The sequence below is a fragment of the Chamaea fasciata genome, unplaced genomic scaffold (genome assembly GCF_029207755.1).
Source record: "Chamaea fasciata isolate MVZ Bird 193981 ecotype frontalis unplaced genomic scaffold, bChaFas1.0.hap1 SCAF_11, whole genome shotgun sequence".
Lineage (NCBI taxonomy): Eukaryota > Metazoa > Chordata > Aves > Passeriformes > Sylviidae > Chamaea > Chamaea fasciata.
In genome coordinates, this window is record NW_027094096.1 from 1,899,079 (window position 1) to 1,918,199 (window position 19,121).

The following is a 19,121-nucleotide window of genomic DNA, read 5'->3' on the forward strand; positions in this document are numbered from 1 at the left end:
AGAGGTGTAGGCTTTTCTCCATCCAGGCTAATTTGCATTTGTCACAGTGACAATAATAGGTATTACACACAGGGATGCAAAACCAGTCTGGAGTCCTTCCATGCCATGTTGGGGACTGCAGAAAACCTCCAGGCTGTAAATCATCAGGACAATCAGCCCTCGTCCAAGGCACAGTGCCGAGTTCCAGCCCAAAACTGAAACCCTGAGGGTCACGGCATGGAAAAGAAGTTTTGTGACACCACAGAGGATGTAAAGGGTCTGCGGAAGGGCGGAGCAGAGGGGGGGGTAAAAATGATGAAAAGAACAGTAAGCACAAATAACAAATACCAAGAAATAAAATTTAAATACTAATTACAAAGACTGTTAACTACTAATAAAGAATAAAGGAATGGGTTGCACCTTGAGTTCTGTGTGCAGGTTTGGGCCCCTCACTTTAGAAAGGACATTGAGGTGGCAGAGCGTGTCCAGCAAAGGACACCGAGGCTTGTGAGGGGTTTAGAAAACTTGTCTTATGAGTAGTGGCTGAGGGAGCTGGGGTTGTTCAGTCTCCAGGAGCTCGGGAGGGACCTCCTTGCTCTGTACAGCTCCCTGGCAGGAGGCTGTAGTGAGATGGGGCCAGTCTCTTCTGCACGTCTGCAGTGAGAGGACCAGAGGAAATGGCTTTAAGCTGAGGCGGGAGAATCAGATTAAATATTAGAAACATATTTTTCCCTGTTCGGGAGGTCAGGCATCATCAGAACATGCTGCCAGGGAGGTGGTGGAGGTGCTGAAAAGGCGTCTGGACCTGGTGCTGGGTGATGCGGTCTAGTGGCTAAGGGGTCCAGTGGCGGCGGGTGGATGGCTGGAGCGGATGATCCGGAGGGTCTCTTCCAGCCCTGGTGACTCGGTGGCTCTGATAACGATAAGCAGCCCCGCGAACAATAAAACGAGGGGCGAACGCGAACGCGGGCGGGCCGGGCAGCGCCCTCGGTCCTCCGCGGCGGCAGGGGGCGCTGCGGGCGGGCGCGGGCGGAAGCGCGGGCGGGAGGGCCGGGCCGGTGCGACGCCGCGAGCGCGGGGCGGGGGGGACGGGCCGGGCGAGCCGGGGCCGCGCCGCCTCTGCCGCAGCCGCAGCGCCGGAGCCGAGAGCCGCCAGCGGGCGGGCGGGGCCCGCCGGACGCGCAGGTACCGGGGCTGCGGGGGCCGAGAGCCGCGGGCATTGTCCGGCGCGGGGCCGGGCCGTGCCCTGCGGGCCGCGGGGAGCGCGGCCCTGGTCGGTGCCCGCCGCGCTCCGGGCCCGTTTCTCCGCTCGGCGCTGGGAGGGACCGGCCGAGTGCCGGCGGCGCGGGCAGAGGGCGGGTCCGGGGATCGCGGCCGCCGCTCCGGGGCTGCCGTGCCGCACGGCCGGGCGGCCCGAGGGGGAGGGCACGGCCGGGGCCGCGCTTCCCGTGCGGCAGCGCCCCGGTGCCCGAGCTCCTCGAACGTGAGCCCGGGGAACCATCAACGTCCGGCCGCGCACGGCCCGGCCCGGCCCGGCCCGCAGCGAACCGCCGCGCCCGGGCCGCTCCCGGGGAGGGCGGAGGGCAGCGCCTGTCCCGGCAGGGCCGGGCCGGGCCGGGCCGGGGGCGCTGCCCCGACCACCGCTCTTTGTTCGGCCTGGCCCGGGGCGGCCGGAGGTGCGGGGCCGGCGCTGCCTTTGGCGGCCTCTCGGGGCCGGCTCCCGGGCCTCTTCCTACAATTGTTGTTCCCGTGGGGAGCCCCGGTAGGCCTCCGCAGCGGCGGCGGTGCGGGAGGGCTGCTGAGAGCCGGCTTTCTCTGCAGGCTGCCCTGCAGACAGCTAACGCAGCGTGATCTCTCTGTTTTGTAGGGTAAGAAAAGTTTTGTCGTCTTTTTTTTTTTTTCTTTTTTTTTTTTTTCTTTTTTTTTTTTTTTTTCCCCTGCGAATCCGTTGAATGCTACCGCTACTGGAACTGGGATGTATCCGGTTTGGGTGTTTTTAAATTTTTTGAATTTGAATTTCTGGTGAGGGATCATGTAGGTGCCCAGGATTTATTTAAAACCTATATGCTGTCTTGTGGGAATGGTGTGATTTAATTTGCATGATGAGTCAAAGATTAAATTACATGACCTAGGCTCTTCAGTTTCAGTGAGGCAAATAACAATGCGTGGAAGAACAGTTTCAGTGTAGATCAGAAATGAAATTTGATTAACATCAAAATGTTGTAAAGTTTTGCCTGCACGTGTTTTTTTTTTTTTTTTTTTAAACTTACCTGTCAGAAACTCTTCATTCGAGATCCTAAGCAGTGTGGTTCGTCAGGACGTGTGTCTTCCTTTTTAACACCTCGAGTTCACGTGGTCAGAGGAAGTTGAACATCCTGAGCTTGCACCTTGGGATCAAAGCTTTTACATAATAGATTTTTATTTTAAAATACTGTGTACTTTTAATTAATAGCTATCGCCTAATACCTGTTGATGTGGCACATGCCTTTAACTGCGGAAGGGAAAAAAAAAAAGACCACGAAATAGTTTGTGAAGTAGGATAAGCGTGATAGCCGTTCTGGGCTCAGGAGTAACTTGGTTTTTTGATGTTTTCAGTTGTCCTGTCGAAATTGGCAGCTCACGTGATGTATGAGTGGCATGACGGTGCCTTGACAGGTTTCTGTCTGTGGTGGCTTGGCTGTTGTAAGAATACTGTATTTCACCTTTCATGGGTTTCCTGTGGTGTGAGAAACGATTGGGTCAGCCAGCTAGGATGCATTTGGCTTAAATTTTTTTGTATTTCATGCGGATCTCATTTGTGGTGTCACGTACCTGTTGTTGGGGCTTTCCTGGGTCAGACGGGAGCACCTCAGGACAGGGGGAGGTCCTGCTGGTGTTGGGACCAAGCAGAAAAGTCTCAGAATGTGAGGTGGTGCATAGGGGCTGGCATGCTGCTGAATTTTTCTGAATGCTGATATAACATTGATTTTTTTTTTCTTCAGTTTAGTGACATCCTCTTCTTTATGTTTCAGACACAGAGTTTTGAAATTTTGATGTGTTCTGTGTGCGTTGAACACACAGCTGTATAAAACAGAATGTATGTTTTTTTTAAAAAATACAGGTATTTACAAATAAATGAGACCAGATAAAAGCAGCAGTTGAGTAATACTTTATGACAGTATGTCTTTGAGAGATAATTATGCTCTTTGGGTATTATCAAGCCCAGACAAATGTATATTCCCAGTGGGGTGTGATAATATTAAAACTGTGCCTCTTGGAATTCCTTGATTGGTTTATTCAGGAGGGAATGGTATCTATTTTGCATTCCATCATGTAGCTGTTATTAATTAATGGCTGGTAGTTGAGTGAGACTTGACTGTTGCCCTGTATGTGCACGTCCTAAGGTTTTTTATGGCATTTTGGTGAGAATTCCTGGCCAGTGTCTTTCCTTCTGAATCGTGTCTTTGTTCAGTTTTTTGCGTATTTTTTTACATGAATTGTTTGCAGCTTAAGTTTTTGTGTAAAGTGTTTCTGAAAGCTGATAATCTCTGTTCGTGCTTTAGGGGCTTTAGACACTTGGTGAAATAATGATTTTTCTGGTGCAGTTTCAGAAAGGTGCTGTAATAGCTGGTGCTGCTTTGAAGCAGGGGGCAGGAGAAGCCTGCTGGCCTTTTGAATTCCCTTCTGGCCCTGCTTTTCTGTACTTGTGACACTGTGTAATATGGTTTAATTACAAGAGCAGCTATTAAAGTATGATTATCTTTGTCTAATTGGAGGCATCTTGCAGTTACCTATCAAAAATAAGATTTGACTCATCTGCTCCTTCAAAATTAATAGTTCCACAACAGCCTGCAGCTATTTATGTAAATAATGTGCGAGGCAAAAATGTGAGTTGAATATTTCTCAAATATTACCATTTCTGCATTCATGCATTGCCCGTGTTTTCTCTCAATGCCACGCTTCTGGCACCATGAGGTGCAGGGGTTTGAGCCAAAAGGAAGCTGGATGTCTGCAGTGAGAAGGTGAAACTTTATGCTGAGATCCCTCCCCACCCCCCAAGTGCAAACACAAAGGTTAAATTAGAAGATGAGGCTGTCTTGAATTATTTTAAAAGGGCTTGAGCTGGGCTGTTAAATGCACAGTTGGGAGGACCTGAGGCTTACGCTGGTGTCATGTGAGTTTGGGCTTTCTTTAGCCTGAGCAGATTTATGTGCTTTCCTTATTGCACCTTGTGATAAAATAACACGTTCATTTGCCCCTATTTAAATGCTCCTTATAAAGGCTTGAATTCAGGATGGATCCAAACTGGAAGCAGCCAAAATTCCGTGTGTTTACAGGAATAACTGTGGTCGTTCCTCAACAGCTTTCGTGGCCTCGTTTTTTCAGACAGTGTTAATTTAGGAAGTAAATGGCTTAGGTTTAAATAAACAGCTCCAATTTGCTTTCTAACTCCCTTGGTCTGGGTATTCTAGCAATGCTTGACATAATCAAAAGACACTGCTAAAAGTTCCTGACTGTTGAGTTCAAATTTACTGAAAGGAAACAAATACTAAGCCCATCCACAATGACATAAAATTCTGGGCAATATTACTGAGTGTTGTTGCTAATCTTTCTGTTTATTGAAATTCTGCTACTTATAGTTAAATTCCAAGTTCCTTTCTAAAGATCCATTTCCTCTGTAATCCTTCCCTCCCCTTCAAACACCCAGAGAATCCATCACCAAAAAGTTAAATATAGCAGGACAGTTCAAAAACTGTCGAGTTATAATTAGCGGAGAACTGTAGTATTAGTGTAAGATGTTTTTCTAAGTTCACAAACATCTTCGGATGAAGATATTTATGAGTTACAATGTAGATGTTTAAAACATTGAATATTTTAAAACATTCAGGTATACTGCCAAGTGTGGGAAATGGCTGCATCAGTGAAAAATTACTCTGTGCTGCTTTTGATCCTTGCCCTGTTGTGTGTTTTTTTAGTCGGTCTTTATTGATAACAAATTGTTTTTTCTTACTAAGTGAATGTAACAAATGGTTTTAACTGCTAACCCTGCAAGATTTGAAACACGAGACTTAAAAATAACTAAAATAGAACTTGGCTGTAAATTAAATAGAATTAATCTGTCAGCTTTTCAGGGAGTTGAATGTATGTGGCTGTGAGAACGGTACTTATGTTCAGTCACTCATGTGTGAAATGCCTTATCTCCTTAGAAGTTGATCTGTTAAAACGCAGAATGAAAAGATGGAGAAGCATTTCCAGAGATGTGGAATGAGTGACCTTTTTCTGGCGACTAGAGCTGCCCAGACAAACAGCTTGACACCTGAAGAAACGCATCTGACAAGTTTTTATTGTTGTATTTACTGACTTTGAGTAAAGCATGGCAGTGCATAGACTGGGGAGGGAAGGCAGCTGCACAGACTTGTAGAAGGTCCCTGTGACAGCCCAGCCAGCTCTTGCAGCCAGTGCTGCTTCAACTGTGCAACTTTCTGTGCCATTTTCTCTTTACTTTCCTGGCCAGGTGCACCTGGGAAGCTCCTCATGGATGGATGTATTTTTCCAAATATCCATTCAGAGCCACAGCAGCTGCTCAGCTCATCTGCTGAGGTGCTTGCTTTGAGAAAAAGTCTGTGGACACTGAGTTATGAGTGACACCCTGTATGGAGTGGTAGATGTGTGTGCTGATCACACCCATTCAGAGCATCCTGCTGCAGTGGAGGCTCTGAGCTCTTCCCCTGCGTAAGCGGTTTCAGGAGGTTTTGCTACACTCGTGGAAACCAGGCAAAAGTTACTTGTGTCATTATGTTTTACTTTTGAATGTATCATCTGCTCTGGCAGATGATACCCCTTTCAAAAGATGTCAGAAGATTTAATTTTTTGGTTTGTTTGATGAATTGCAATAATTTATAATATTAACCACCAAATTAACCACCACATAACATTTTGACTTTACTGAATATCATGTATAGACAAAGAATAAGCAAAGGTAAAGTCTGTTCGCAGGGACGCAAAATTTCAATGAGGAAAATGGGGAAGGTGTTTGTTGTAAGAGACCTTAGTGATGCAGACATGCACTGAGTATAACACCGGGATGCCTGAGAAGTCTCTCCCACACAGTTTATGAATGCATGGTTCTTCTAACCTGTCACACCTGCTATTCAAGTCCTGAGTTTCTTCTGACTGGAGTTTGGTAGTGATGGAGAAACTTCTCGGGAGAATTTAAAGAGATACCTTGGAGGAGGTCACTTGAGGCACGATTCTTGATGGAGACTTTGTATGTGCTTGGTACTATATTAGACAAATGTTGACTAAACAAAGTTAATCTCTCAAAAATTAGCAAATATCCCAAACCTTGCTTTGCTTATACCGATTTGGTACAAAAACCTTCTGCGATTGTTTCCAGGTTTTTTCAGTTCAGGGCACAGAACCTCCTTTGAATGTATTTGTTTAGTTGCAGTGTATTTGGTCTTTTGCATTACTGCAGAAGAAGACAGGAGGAGATCCAGGTCCTTGGAGTTTTTTCTTTGGTTCACAGATACTTGTGACAGTACATTCCAGAGTGTTCTTCAGCATCACGGTGCTTCTTCCCCCTTTCTTCAGGGAATGATGCTTAAGCACAGCGAATTTCCTCCTCTCTTTGAGCGTGTGATGTTTGTTGTGCATGTTGTCTGGTGGAGCACTTGAGAAACACACACTTCCTAAACTTCTTTTCCACTGCCACCCATTTATGATGTGAAATTCAGTTGCCTAAACATAGATCTCCAGTTTCATTTTGGATACCCCAAAGCACCTGCCCCAGACTTTTGTGATTTTCTGAAGGGGCAGTTGGAGACCAGCTGTGCTGTTTCAGAGCATTCGCAGTGGTGTTCACCCATCAGGCACCTGAACAGATGCTGTGATACTGGTTATTACCCTTGGAGTCTCATTTTGGCCTTCCAGAAGAGGATGAAAACTGAAGTAGTGACCACGTTATGGGCACCTGGGTTGTGTGTTGCGTATTGAGGAAGGAAGATTTGGGATCAAATTCTGCTGCCCAAGGCAGTACTTGGGAGTCTTGTCCAAGAGACCTGGTTTTGCTGCCCTGTGCCTTGTTGCCTGCTTTCCAGATTCGTGAAAGGAAAAGTTCCTATGGAAATTTTCCTTTTTGTAGTCTAGTATAGTTTGTCAGTGGAATGAATGAAGGCTTCTCTTAAGAAAGAACGACTGAGGAAAACTAAAATAATCAAGATAATTGGAAAACCTTAAATCAGGTGTTGGCTGTTGGATTTGGGGGTTCAAATATGAACCTGAGAAGTTCAGCTTGTCTTAAAATATGATTGAAAGCAAACACAAACTCCAGTCACCAGGGCGAATAGTCTTTTTCCGTGAATTACAGAGGTAATGATTGATAGCAAAGACAGCTTCTTGAAAATAGTCTGTGTTGGCTAAACAAGCGCTGTTCTGGAGGTGATTATTTAGATTTGTAATCTCTAAGAAAAGCAGTAGATTGACTCACCAGAATTGACTAACATAGTTCCGTTTTATGTCTGTAATTGACATTGGGCAATATCCGAACTCTGCTAACTCTGTAATAGGGTGGAGCTGGAGTAAACAGTTTTTCTCTGAGGAGCTCCATCCATTCACACAGCGTTTTGGGCAGAGTCCTGGCGTAGCTGTGCTGTCTGACTGGTGTTGCCCTTAACACATGCGTTACGATGATGGGTTTAACATCATTAGACCCAGAAGAGCCTCTTCATTACAGGGTTATGGGATATTTTCCCAAAAAGTCACAAAAACTTCAGGGCATTTGTGCGTGCTGACAAACTTATGAATGTATTTAAGTTTTAAGTTTTGTGAGAGAGCTGCATGTCAATTTTCTTCATTCTTTTGACCTGGAAAAAATGAACAGCCTTCAACTCCCCAGTTTCTTAATTTGTGATTGCAGTTATTACTTTCTGCCTGCATATACTTTTTTTTTTCTCTCAGAAACAGAAATAAACTCTGTTTAGTGAGTTTTCCTTCGTGCCTGGAAACCTATGTGTGCGTGTAGATATGTAAAAATAAAAAAATGTTACTGGCCATATGGAGCTGGATTTATAGTTTACACCCAACAAAGATGGATTAGATTTTTGCTTTACAGCTGACCATGCAAGGCTCTTTGCTTCCCTTGGGAATTGTACTGGGTAAGGTCTCAGAGTTGTTGGAGTGGGGTCTGAGGAGTAGTTCTGCCCTCCCTTTGGCACTGACAGTCACTCCTTGTGTTGATGCAGGTTGAGGACTTAACACTATCAAATCTAGGAAGAAATGTCAAATCTGTGTTTCAGGAGTAGCTGTTCTTGAGTTCTTTAGTGAACAAGGAGAATGATTGTTGGCCAGAAATACAGAAGCTTTTCTCTCAAAATAGGCTGGTTTTAACTTTCAGAATTGCTAGCAAGCGTTGAGAAATGTTAGTAAGTATAACAGAAGTTACTACACCTTGTCTCTTGTATTCTTTATGGTGCTCTAACTTGTGGATTGATGCCTCTGAGATTTATACAAAAACTCGCAAAATCCAGACTTCGAGCAAGCCCCTAAATTAGATAACCAAGCTAAACTGATTTCAGAATTACTGTGAAGGAAAAATTGAAATCTATATTTTAATAACTAAACAGAATAGTTTAGAAAATCCATAAATTACAGTGCCTCTCACATTGTTTATTTAAATCTTGTTTGACTTAGTAACGAAGAATTATTTTAATAGATTTCAATACATCTGTATTCTGTGGAATCCCCTTCTTTACTTCTGTTTCTAATGGACGGTTGGTCTGATTCCAAAATTGTCACTGCATGCCTTTTATTTTTGTAGTTTTCGGGGAGCGTAAAGGTGGCATTGCAGTTTATGGGCTGCATCACAAGCAGCGAGGGCAGCAAGGTGAGGGAGGGAACTTTGATTTCTTGCCCATTTCGTCATTTGATTTAAGAACTCTTTTTTGATTGAAGCCTCTTAGTCTTCAATCTATAGAAAGTGATGATATTGTACTGTTGTAAACTCCTATTTAAGTAATTTTTGTAATCCCTAATTAAATAAAATTGTGTTAAGCTGTTGCACCACTTAATAATTTCAAGGGTTGTGGGGTTTTTGTTTTGTTTTTCCACATAGCCCTAAGGATACTGACATAGCTGAAATAAGTGAAAATGCACAATGTTGGGAGCATAGGTATCAGCTAAAATGCTAGTAGTTTCACCTGAGCTTGGTGTCAGCCCTTTAGAAGAGCTGCTGTCCTGCAGAATGTTTTTTTGTCATTTCAGATACGGTGTGTGATCTTTCCTTGGGTAAACTTGTAGAGATGGAAACTTCTTTTGGAGTGTTCGAGTTTCTCTTGGTAGCATTGCACAGTAATTGCATTAGGGGAAAATCAGGAGTGCTTATTTTAGTATTGTGAAACCATTTGATGGTTCTCTTTTCCATTCCAGCTCTTTTTAGCAGATGAATTAAGGGAACTGTCCCTCAGAGGTGCTTCCCACCGTGTTAGTTGACCTAATGTTAGTCACATTAGTCACTTCTTGCTACAAACCGTGTTTTTCACGTGCTCTCTGTAGCCAGGTAGCTCAGCCAGTTTTTCATTCCTGGCCCTGTCCGTGTGTTTCAGGGGAGGTGCTGAAGGGACCTGTAAGGGACCTGATAGATCTCCTGTAAGGGATGTCTCAACAGTGCTGGTTTGTTACACATCTGAGCCCTCTCTGCCTTGGAGAGTCACAGCTACAGCAGCTACTGTGAGTTGCTTTGAAGTCTTTCTTTGGGAGGGGTGGCTTTAATGCTGTGGTGTTCCCTCCAGACTCCTTCTTTAAATGCAAGCGTGCTTTTAGAAACTTTTGGTCAACAGCAAGCAGGAACTGCAAGGTACTATCTTGTGAGTTTTGGCTGGAATAAATTTAGATGTTAAACTTTTTATGAAGGATTTCAACCTGTCTGTTCTAAGGTGGTTATTTTCTTGTATTTGTTACTCTCATGGAAGTAGAGAACTTTGCTAGGCATGATGTGCTCTGCCTGGAAAGGGAACTCAGGCATCCCCAAAAAAAGAAAGACAGGTGCAAAGTAGTGTGTATCAGCACAGACATCTGACACATTGTTTATCTTCTGTTTTCGTTAATATACAATAACTCTGAGTAACTGAAGCTCTCGGGTGGTGTCAGGAGGGAGAAGGATTTTGACCTGGGTTTTTCAGGAATGGCTGGCTTTTCAGAGTGTGTGTGCTGAAGCACCCTGCAGTAGCAGATCTTTGGACTGGTGTCTTGTGAGTCATCAGAAGGACTCTTAATTAGGTTGCCATGGCAAGAGCTTGAGCACATTTTGGGAGCAATCTAGATCATTCCCCCTTTTTGATTCCTGTGCTGCAGAGCGTTTCATAACCCGGAGTTGAGTTCATGGGTTAGCTGAAACTCTTCTGCCTCTGCCTCAAAATCTATAAAAGTAAAATACAATGGTATGGTGTTAAATGTTATGACTCTCACCTCATCTCTCCTGAAGGTTTGGGATGTGGATAGTTCTCTTAATCCTGGGATGCACCACCTCTGCCTTTGAATATACCTTTCTCTGCTCTGTGTTGTCCCAGAGGAGCACACCTATCTTGGCAGTTGAGATGTGGTGCAGTTTATGTGTCGGGAATTGAATTCCATTAGTGACTCTGAAGATTCAGACCAAACATTTGAACTGGTGGAAGAAAGAGAGGTCGTTTAGAGGAACTGTGCAAAGTACACTTTTCTACAGACACTTAAGGTATATTGTGATGTTGAAATTATTTATGTGAAATTTCTGTATTACAGTGGCTGGTTCTTTTCTTGGGAGAACAAGGTGAATTATCCTTTAAGGTCTAGATTTTTTTGCTTGCTTGTTTATTTTCTTGGCACAAAATCTAATCACTTATTCAGTAATGGTTTGTTAATTAGTTTTAAAGGGAGATAATTTCATTGTAGAATCATTGAATGGTTTGGATTGGGAAAGGACCTTAAAGACTGCCCAGCTCCAGCACCCCTGCCATGGGCAGGGCCAGCTTTCACCAGACCAGGTTGCTCAGGGCCCCAAACAGCCCCACTTTGGGCACTTCCAGGGATGGGGCATCCACAGCTTCTCTGGGCAGCTTGTGCCAGGGCCTCTCCACCCTCACAGGGAAGAATTAACTCCTAATATCTAGTCCAACCCTGGCTGCTCTCAGTTTGAAGCCATTACCCCTTGTCAGAAGCCTTCTGCAGCTCTCTTAGGGGACTGGAAGGTACCTTAAGGCCTCCCCAGAGCCTTCTCTCATCCTGTCTCCATTGCAGAGGTGCTCCAGCCCTCTGATCATCTTTCCAGCCTCCTCTGGACTCACTTCAGCAGGTCCATGTTCTCATGCACGGGGCCCAGAGCTGGGTGCAGCACTGCAGTGGGGTCTCAGCAGGGTGGGGTGGAGGGGCAGAATCCCCTCCCTTGCCCTGCTGGCCACGCTGCTCCTGTCACAACCCGGGACGTAGAGGCTTTCTGGGCTACACTGCACATTGCCCTGTCACCTCGAGCTTCTCATCAGTCACCACCCCCGAGTCCTTCTGGGCAGGGATGCTCTCAATCCATTCTCTGCCCAGACTGTGCTCCTGCTTGGGCTTGCCCTGTCCCGCAGGCAGCACCTTGCAGTTGCTCTGCTTGTTGAGCTTCATAAGGTTTGCATTAGCCCACGTGTCTCTCCTGCGCATCCCTGTGGATGGCATCCCTCCCCTGCAGTGTGCTGGCTGCACCACACAGCCTGATGTGATCAGCAGCCCTTGCTGAGGGTGTGCTCAATCCCACTGTCCCTGTTGCTGACACACATTGAACAGCGCCAGTCCGTCCCCTTGTGACTCCTGAGGAACACCCCTCCTTGTGGGGGATAGTACATTAACAAAGTGTTGTCTCTTTCCTGAACCCTCGATATCAGGCTGGATTTTAGCCTGATATCTTCTCGTGAGTTTATTTCTCTCTAGCGTCTTGGTAGCAATGAGATAGATGTGCCCCTGAATATTACAGATGTGCTGTGGCCTGTTACGCATTGAGGTTTTTTTTTTTTACTTTTGTCTTTCAAGGGATGCCCATGAAATTAATTCTTGGTCTCAAGTAACTGGAGGAAAAAATTCTCCTGGTTAGCCTCTGATTCTGCTGTTCTTTGTGACGTGTTCCCCTTTGCCACATTGTCCTTGGTACAGCATACCCAAGAGGAAGCAGGGAGGTTTGTCAGAGGTTGAGCTGTGTGAGAGTTCTGTACTAAAAGGCACCTCCACACAGCTAACTTGGGAAAATTGGGCACTTGATTGATGGTGTACTGATGCTGGTTGGCAGTGTGAAGGAAAGAGCCCTCTTTATAAAAGTACTTAACCAGTAAAGCCCTAGCACAGTTGCAGTTATCATGGTCAGAGGTTGTGGTTTTCACTCATCTAAGCTGTATCTGCACTGGTAGGATTTGCTAGCAGAGCTGTGTCAGTAAACCCTTTGTATTGTCATCAAAACTGTCTTTTAAGTGCCAGGGACCATGGCAAAAAAAAAAAAAAATAGTGGGACAGAAAGCAAATTTGTCAGATGGATAACGACCTGTGGATCAGCACAGATATTGCCTGTGCTTCAGCTCCTAGTACTGGGTAAGAGGAAATTTAAGGCAAAAAGCCCTGAACAACTCTTTTCCTTTACTGAATGAGGATGTAATGAACTAGAGGGAAAGGATTCCCAGTAATGGTGGTGTCATGATTCTCAGTCATTTATTGATTGCCCTCTTCTGCTTTCTCTGTGAGTCAGTACATAACTCCCGCGAGATATTTGTCAGGAACTCCCTTCTGTAGAGGAGGTATGGATCACTGGATCATGCACCAAATTGTCTTGGTTTCGTGTGGCAAGAATCAGCTGCATTCATGAGAATTGATCTCCCGGGGATTTACATTTTAATCTTTGTGTCACACCTCTGAGATCTCGCAGGAGAGGTGACGGTGGCAGAACTGAGCTGTGGGCTCAGCCCCCTCTGTGGAGTGTGACCAGCTCTTTGCAGCGCACGCTTGTGGGGTTTCCGTTTCAGCCCTACTTCTGCCCAGCTGATCCAGAAAAGTGAACCCAAGTAAAGCTATGCTTGATTGCCTGTCATCCCAGCTGGTTTGTAAAGCTTATGGAACTGAGGTGAACTCCACAGTAGTCTAACATAAAGAGTCTTTAATTGTGAGCCCCCAAATATCCATTTTGGGAGGGAAGCCTTCGCACATAGTGTGGCAAAGCAGAGATGGATGGAGCTCATTCCGTGCTGCCTATGGCAGGAGCCAGTAGTGATCACTGGGGGAAGAGGGGTACTCCTTGGTGTGTCTTCCCAGTTCCTAAGTCAGTGTTTTTAGGACGTTCCTGAGCTGTGTCAAGGTCACTCCTATACTGCTTGTAATCTTAATGCTTTAATATTGTTGTTCTTTAAGCGATCTTAGTCTTTTGTAGGTTATGTTTGTTAAAAATTTGTTGATCTTAAGGTACATTAGATAAAGAGCTATGCTGTGTTGAACTTGGATAAACTTAGGTCGAGCATTAGAAGTTACTGGCAGGCCACAGAATATGGTTTCCAAAGAAAGTAAAGAAACCCTGGGGAAAATATTGTTTCATTTCTTTAAAGTTAGTTTTAAAAGTTATACACTTCTTACTGAAACTGTATTTTGGTAAATACTTTATTAATTTTGATTCTTTTTTTCCTGGCTTTGTTATTTGTGCTACTAGAGAATGGCTTTACCGAGAGTAGGTTTTTGTTTGAGAGAATATTCTCTAAAGAAAATTGTGCCTTAGAGGACTGTGGCTGGAGCAGTCCCAGACCCGTTCTTGCAGTTTAATTGTTCTCAACTTGTGTTGAAAACAAAATGCCCCGAAAGGGCACATGCACTTCCTTTGTGCTGGTATTTGGGATTCTCATCCTCCTTCCTTACCTAACCACCTCCTGTGTGAAGTGAGGTTTTCCCCCTGCCCCTTGCACCAACTTTCTGGTTGGGGCTCAGTGCAGCTGTTGTGGTGCTGGTGGGATTTCCTGTCCTTCACCTGGGTGGTTTCTCACACTCACACAGCTGATTTGAGCTGTTTGAACATGTGAACTGTAGGCTGTATTTCACAATGTGAAATAAACCAGAAATGAAACTGCAGTGTCCTTCTGCCTCCGCTTTTGCCACTACTTCACTCTCAAAATTGACCCTTAGGTGTATATCAGAACATCTGGTACAAAGAGAACCTCTGGAAAGGAATGAGAATAATATTGCAAAGGACTAGAAATAGTTACAAAGGAGACTCTTGCTTTGCATTTTTGCTTCTGAGGGTGGGTAGAATGGCACGTACAGAATTGCAGCATTTTTTGTCATGTAACAAATATTCTGGGGTTTGTGATGATGCAGTATGGGCAACTGAGCCAACAGGGGATTGACTGTAATACCAGGTTAGGAGAAAACTGTTTCAGCTTCTACCTGGGCAGAAGTGGGCATACTGTCTGAGAACTTTTCTTGAAGCTTCGGGTAAGTTCTTTGGTTTTTTGTGCACAGCGTGCTAGAGATAGTAGTCACTTTTTGTGATGAAATGTAGGATTATTATTGTTTTTATTAATTTTTAAATATCCTTCCCAAGGAATGGGCGAGGCATTCACATGCCTGTCTGTATACCATATTGCAGTATAGCAGTAAGGTTTGTGGGGAAATGGATGGGTGGGGTAACTCTGAACAGCACACCAGGGAAAGCAGCTGAGTCATAAGATTTCCTTCAGCATGGAGACAGGCTGAGATCTCACATTCTAAGCTTTAGTATTAACAAGCTTTTCTGCTTATGCTGGATCTCTGAAGCCCCTTAAAAGCAGCAGTACTATTTAAAGTCAGTTTCTATTTAATGTTTCTGTAGCTGTGTGTTAAACTGCAGTTTCTCTACTAATGTACAGGCCACAGGGTATAACGTAGTTTTAGGGGCGTGCAGTGAGCTCGTGGAGCCCAATGGCAGTGGCTGCCCTTTTCTTTGTCCAGCGTGCTGCAGGTGTCTGCTGGAGAAGGAGGCTCTTGGAGAGGCAGAAGGATCAGTAAATTAATTGAATGGCAAGAGAGAAGGCTGCTTAGTGAAAGGAATCAGATGGCATTTGGTGCTACAGAAACAAGCAGAGTTATGAACTGCCAGGGTTTTCATTGCTTGGAAATTTTCGGAAAGTAAGAAGCTATGTGACATTAATAATTTCATTTTTATGTAGAAATTTATTTTCCAATTTTACCCTTTTTTTTTTCTGAATCCATTGAAATAATCTTTTTGTTCCCTTCACTGTTCTTCTGTGTTACAGGAGGGATTTTTTTTCTTAATGATTTTCATTTTTCCCTGAATTAAGTTGCCATTTTTAAAGAGGGGATTTTTTTTCCATTTTAATCTTTAAGTGGGTCACACGACAAATAATTCTGTGATGCAGAGTTGTGAAACTGCTTTTGAATCACATTAAAGCTTTTGTGTGCTGCAGACTTGATGGAAGAAGTTAATAGTGAATTTTAAGAAAGATGCTAGTGTTCCATGCTGCCTGGGACATGCCAATTATGAGATGAACGTGCCTGTTCTTCAAGAAAACTTGTATGTATGAATTATATTCCTCCCCAAATCATCACAACAGATTCAAACAGATCATTGGTGTAATTCTTTTATCCACATTTTAAAATTTCGTTGAAAGAAGTACTGAAAAGGTATGTGGAAGCATTTAGAGGATAGCAAAAGTGTCTTAGACCTGGACTATACCCTGAAATTTTGCCAGCAATTACTATTTACAAGCACAGCCATGGTGTGCCATGGAAAGCCGTGGTTACATTGAAGAGTTCGTGCTGGAGCCCTGAAATACATTGTGGTGTGGCTCCTACTCTTTATCAGCTCCATTTCCGTTGTGGTGGGAAAGCTTTGCAGGTGAGCTTGTATTAATAAATTCTGCTGCTTAGACACATGTTTTGGATGAGAGGCCGATGTGTTTCAATTCGTTTGACATATCCAAAAGAAAAGTAAATAACTGCTTTGGTACAATACGGAAGCTCTGGAAAATCTTTTGATCTAATGGGAAACCATGTATCCAGAATAAGGATGCTGAAAGATGTAGTAGAACACAGCACATGAAAAATGTGCAAGATAGTTTTAATGAGGAATGTGAGTACTCAAATAACACACTTGAGGCAATGATGGCTGCTGCCCTCGGTCACTACACCTGCGCAATCTGAAGTGGGAAGGCCTTACAGGAGGATGTGCTGCAGGCAGGAATTGCAGAGATGAGCTGGCAGCAATATTCCAGATGCTTCCCAGCGGCACCTGGCTGCTGTCCTGCAGTCCTGCTGCTGCTGCACGTGTCTGGGACAAAGCACACTCACAGAAGGTACAGGCAGGAACCTGGTCTGCCTAAATACTCTGATAGCTGGTGACATTTCATAATCTTCTACAAGAGGGTTGAATAGTTAATAAGGTGCTGCTTCTGGCTTTGAAGTACTCCAAAAATTTTTTTTTTTTCCCCAAGGAGCATGGTAGCTTGCATAAAAAGTGGTTCTTGGATCAAAGGCATGGCTGTCAGTCTTCCTTTGGGGTGCTGGGCATATCTGAGAGTGAGACAGTGCTTTTAAAAATGCAGAATTTCTCAATCTCTTTCTGGTGGTATCATTCCAACCAGACTTAACAGTGGTGAATTCTAGCTGAGCTAACAGCTGCTTGTAGCAATAACACTTGAAGAAAACTGATTTATATTATTGTTTTAATTACTGGCTTAATGATCCCTGTTAATCCAAGAAGCATGCAGCAAAAGAGCGAGTTCTGAGGGAAATCAGATCTGTCAAGACAAACATGAGCTTGCTGCATTATATTTTTTTAATAACAACATGCCCCTTTTTAGCAAGATGCAACATGTTGTGTCAATAATAGGCTGATAAATTGTCAATTAAAAATCCATGTACAGTGCAGCCCCAACTGTTAATTGTGAAACTAGGTATTTTGCCTTAGTTTATTTAAGTGTATTTGCTTAAGCCATTCTCCTGCGTGTTATTAGCACTGTGGAAGGTAGTTGACATGTGATATGATTTCAGGATAGATGCTGGCAGCTTCCCTGTACCTGGAGGAGGGTGCCCTTCCCTCCTGACCGCCTCAGCCCTCTCCTCCTCCTTTCCTTGGGCTGGGTCTGGCTCACAGCTCATGGTGCCTTGTACTGGTTTGTCCTAAGAACCTTTCAGAATTTTGGTTTTTATCGATTGTCTCTCATTTTTGTTGGCTTTGTCTTCTGCCATTTTGGTTGGTTCAGTCAGCACACTGGGCACTGGGACAAATATCAGGCTTCACAAAATAACTGACGGAAAGTGACCTTGCCCCTCCAGCCCGCTGTTGGTTTGGCTCCAGCCTTCCCATGAAGTGCTCTTCTGGGGAGACTGGGAGCTGAGGGAGCTGATGGACAACTGCTTGCTGCTCAAAGGGATGTTTTTTCTACATTCCCTACACTACTCATTGTTTATTTTCCTTTTCCATGTTCGTTTTCTGCTGTCTGGGTGAGTGGCTCAGCTCATGGATGGGTCAGCCTGCCCTGGCATAGAACAGGGGGAAGGAGGTGCTGGGGGCAGAGGAGGAATGGGACCTCCTCATGGGCAGTGGCCAGCTCTGGCCTGGGCTCGTCTGCCGTGGGGAACCTTACTGGTAATTATTTGGCCTTACTAAAATTACGTTGGTTTTGTTTGATCTGCAGCGGTTTTCTTCTTACGTGCACATTAAATGGATGTTACGTGGGCTTTCTCACTAGGCTCAGATTTTTTTAACATGTGCAGTTGCAGCCAGGAAATAGCTGAAGGGTTTTTTCCTCCTCTTTTCCTCATTAGGAGCTTGCAAAAGGAGTCACCTTAATCTCTTGGTGTGTACGAACAAGGCAGCAAGATGCAGCTGAGGACTGAATACAGTGCAATTAAATGGTGAGGGCCATAATAGAATAAGGATTGAGTTTATTGCACCTGTTTGTTTCACAAAATTGGAAATGCAGGGGGTTTGTACATTAGTTAAGTAGCATTTTGCATGGGGATAGGTGATGGTTTGGTGGTTTGCTCTCTGGAGCTGGAATATGTGTGAATACTTAAATGGTGCTTTATTTCTGGATTATACTTCTGTGCAGAGAAAGAAAGTTTAACCTTTATGTTGCGGTAAATTCATGACATGTCTAAAATAGAAAAGCTTGAGTTTGTGCTGCTGGGATGGCTTTCCGTTCAATTTAATCCCTTTCCCTTCTTCCCTTTAAAAGTCTGTGCTGGTGGGACTTTGCTGCCACAAATTCATTTGTCTGTGGAGTAACTCTGCACATGTTGGTGCAGTCAGGAGTGTAATTGTACTATTTCTTGTACCAGTATTGTTCTGAAAATAGTAGTGCAGGCATCTCACAGTAACAAAAACGTGCTTCCTACAACAGAAAAAACCACTCCTACTAGTAAGTAATCAGCTTTTAAACGGTGGCACACACTTCTGTTATAGAGGTAGCATATTTTCTGACCCTTCAAATAAAAAAAGCTCAGCTACATGACCGACCATAGTCCAGGCTAGTGTATCTATTCTTTAGAGAATTTAAATTAATTAAAGGAAATGAATTTGTTTATTGTGCTTCTGTATTTGTTCCTGTGGCTTTCTTTTTTCTGCAGGAGGGTTGTTCTCACAGGGAAGTGCTGTTTTTTTTAACTCAGCAGACACTTCAACATCTTATGTGTGAAATGCATTAAATTGGGCATTATTGATTGTGTGGTCAATCCAGTGAATAAAAGATACAAAGCCTTATAGATAAAGCAAACTGCATGGATGCCTGGTGCATTGTCAGAGCTGGAAGTTACACACTATCTGAAACAGTGGGGTACTATCTCTGGTTATCACAAAAGCCCAAATGTCCCAGTGTGCCTGAGTGTGTCAGTGGAACTTCAGTCAGTGTTTGACCGTGTGCCGTGTTGTTGTTCGATGGTCCGCTGGGATTGATAACATCAGATTTCTAATTGTGGCTTTGACCCCTATGCTTTGAGGACCTTAAATTTTGTTACCTTTGGCCTACTTACATACTGGTGAAATAAAATGCATGTCTGGGAAGGCCTGAGGTTTGTGTGATATTGTCCATGGTCTCTTTAAACAAATGGATGAACGGGAGGTTTCTGGGAAGGGAAGATAAGGCAAAGCAGCCCAGCAGAGCACAGAGCTGTCCATGTACTTGTTG

At 44.3% G+C, this 19,121-nt stretch overlaps 1 protein-coding gene across 2 annotated transcripts in view; it reads left to right on the forward strand.

Annotated features, from left to right (window-relative positions):
- The first annotated feature begins 1,058 nt into the window (after window positions 1–1,058).
- The window catches only part of CAB39 (calcium binding protein 39), a 41,392-nt gene continuing 23,329 nt past the window's right edge, over window positions 1,059–19,121 (forward strand). Inside the window, exon 1 of one of the 2 annotated variants that reach the window (XM_066193943.1) lies at window positions 1,059–1,164. The gene's annotated coding sequence lies outside the window, so the exon portion shown is untranslated. Of the gene's footprint in view, window positions 1,165–1,674; window positions 1,848–19,121 lie in introns of those variants that run through there. The other variant, XM_066193944.1, reaches the window with a different exon arrangement.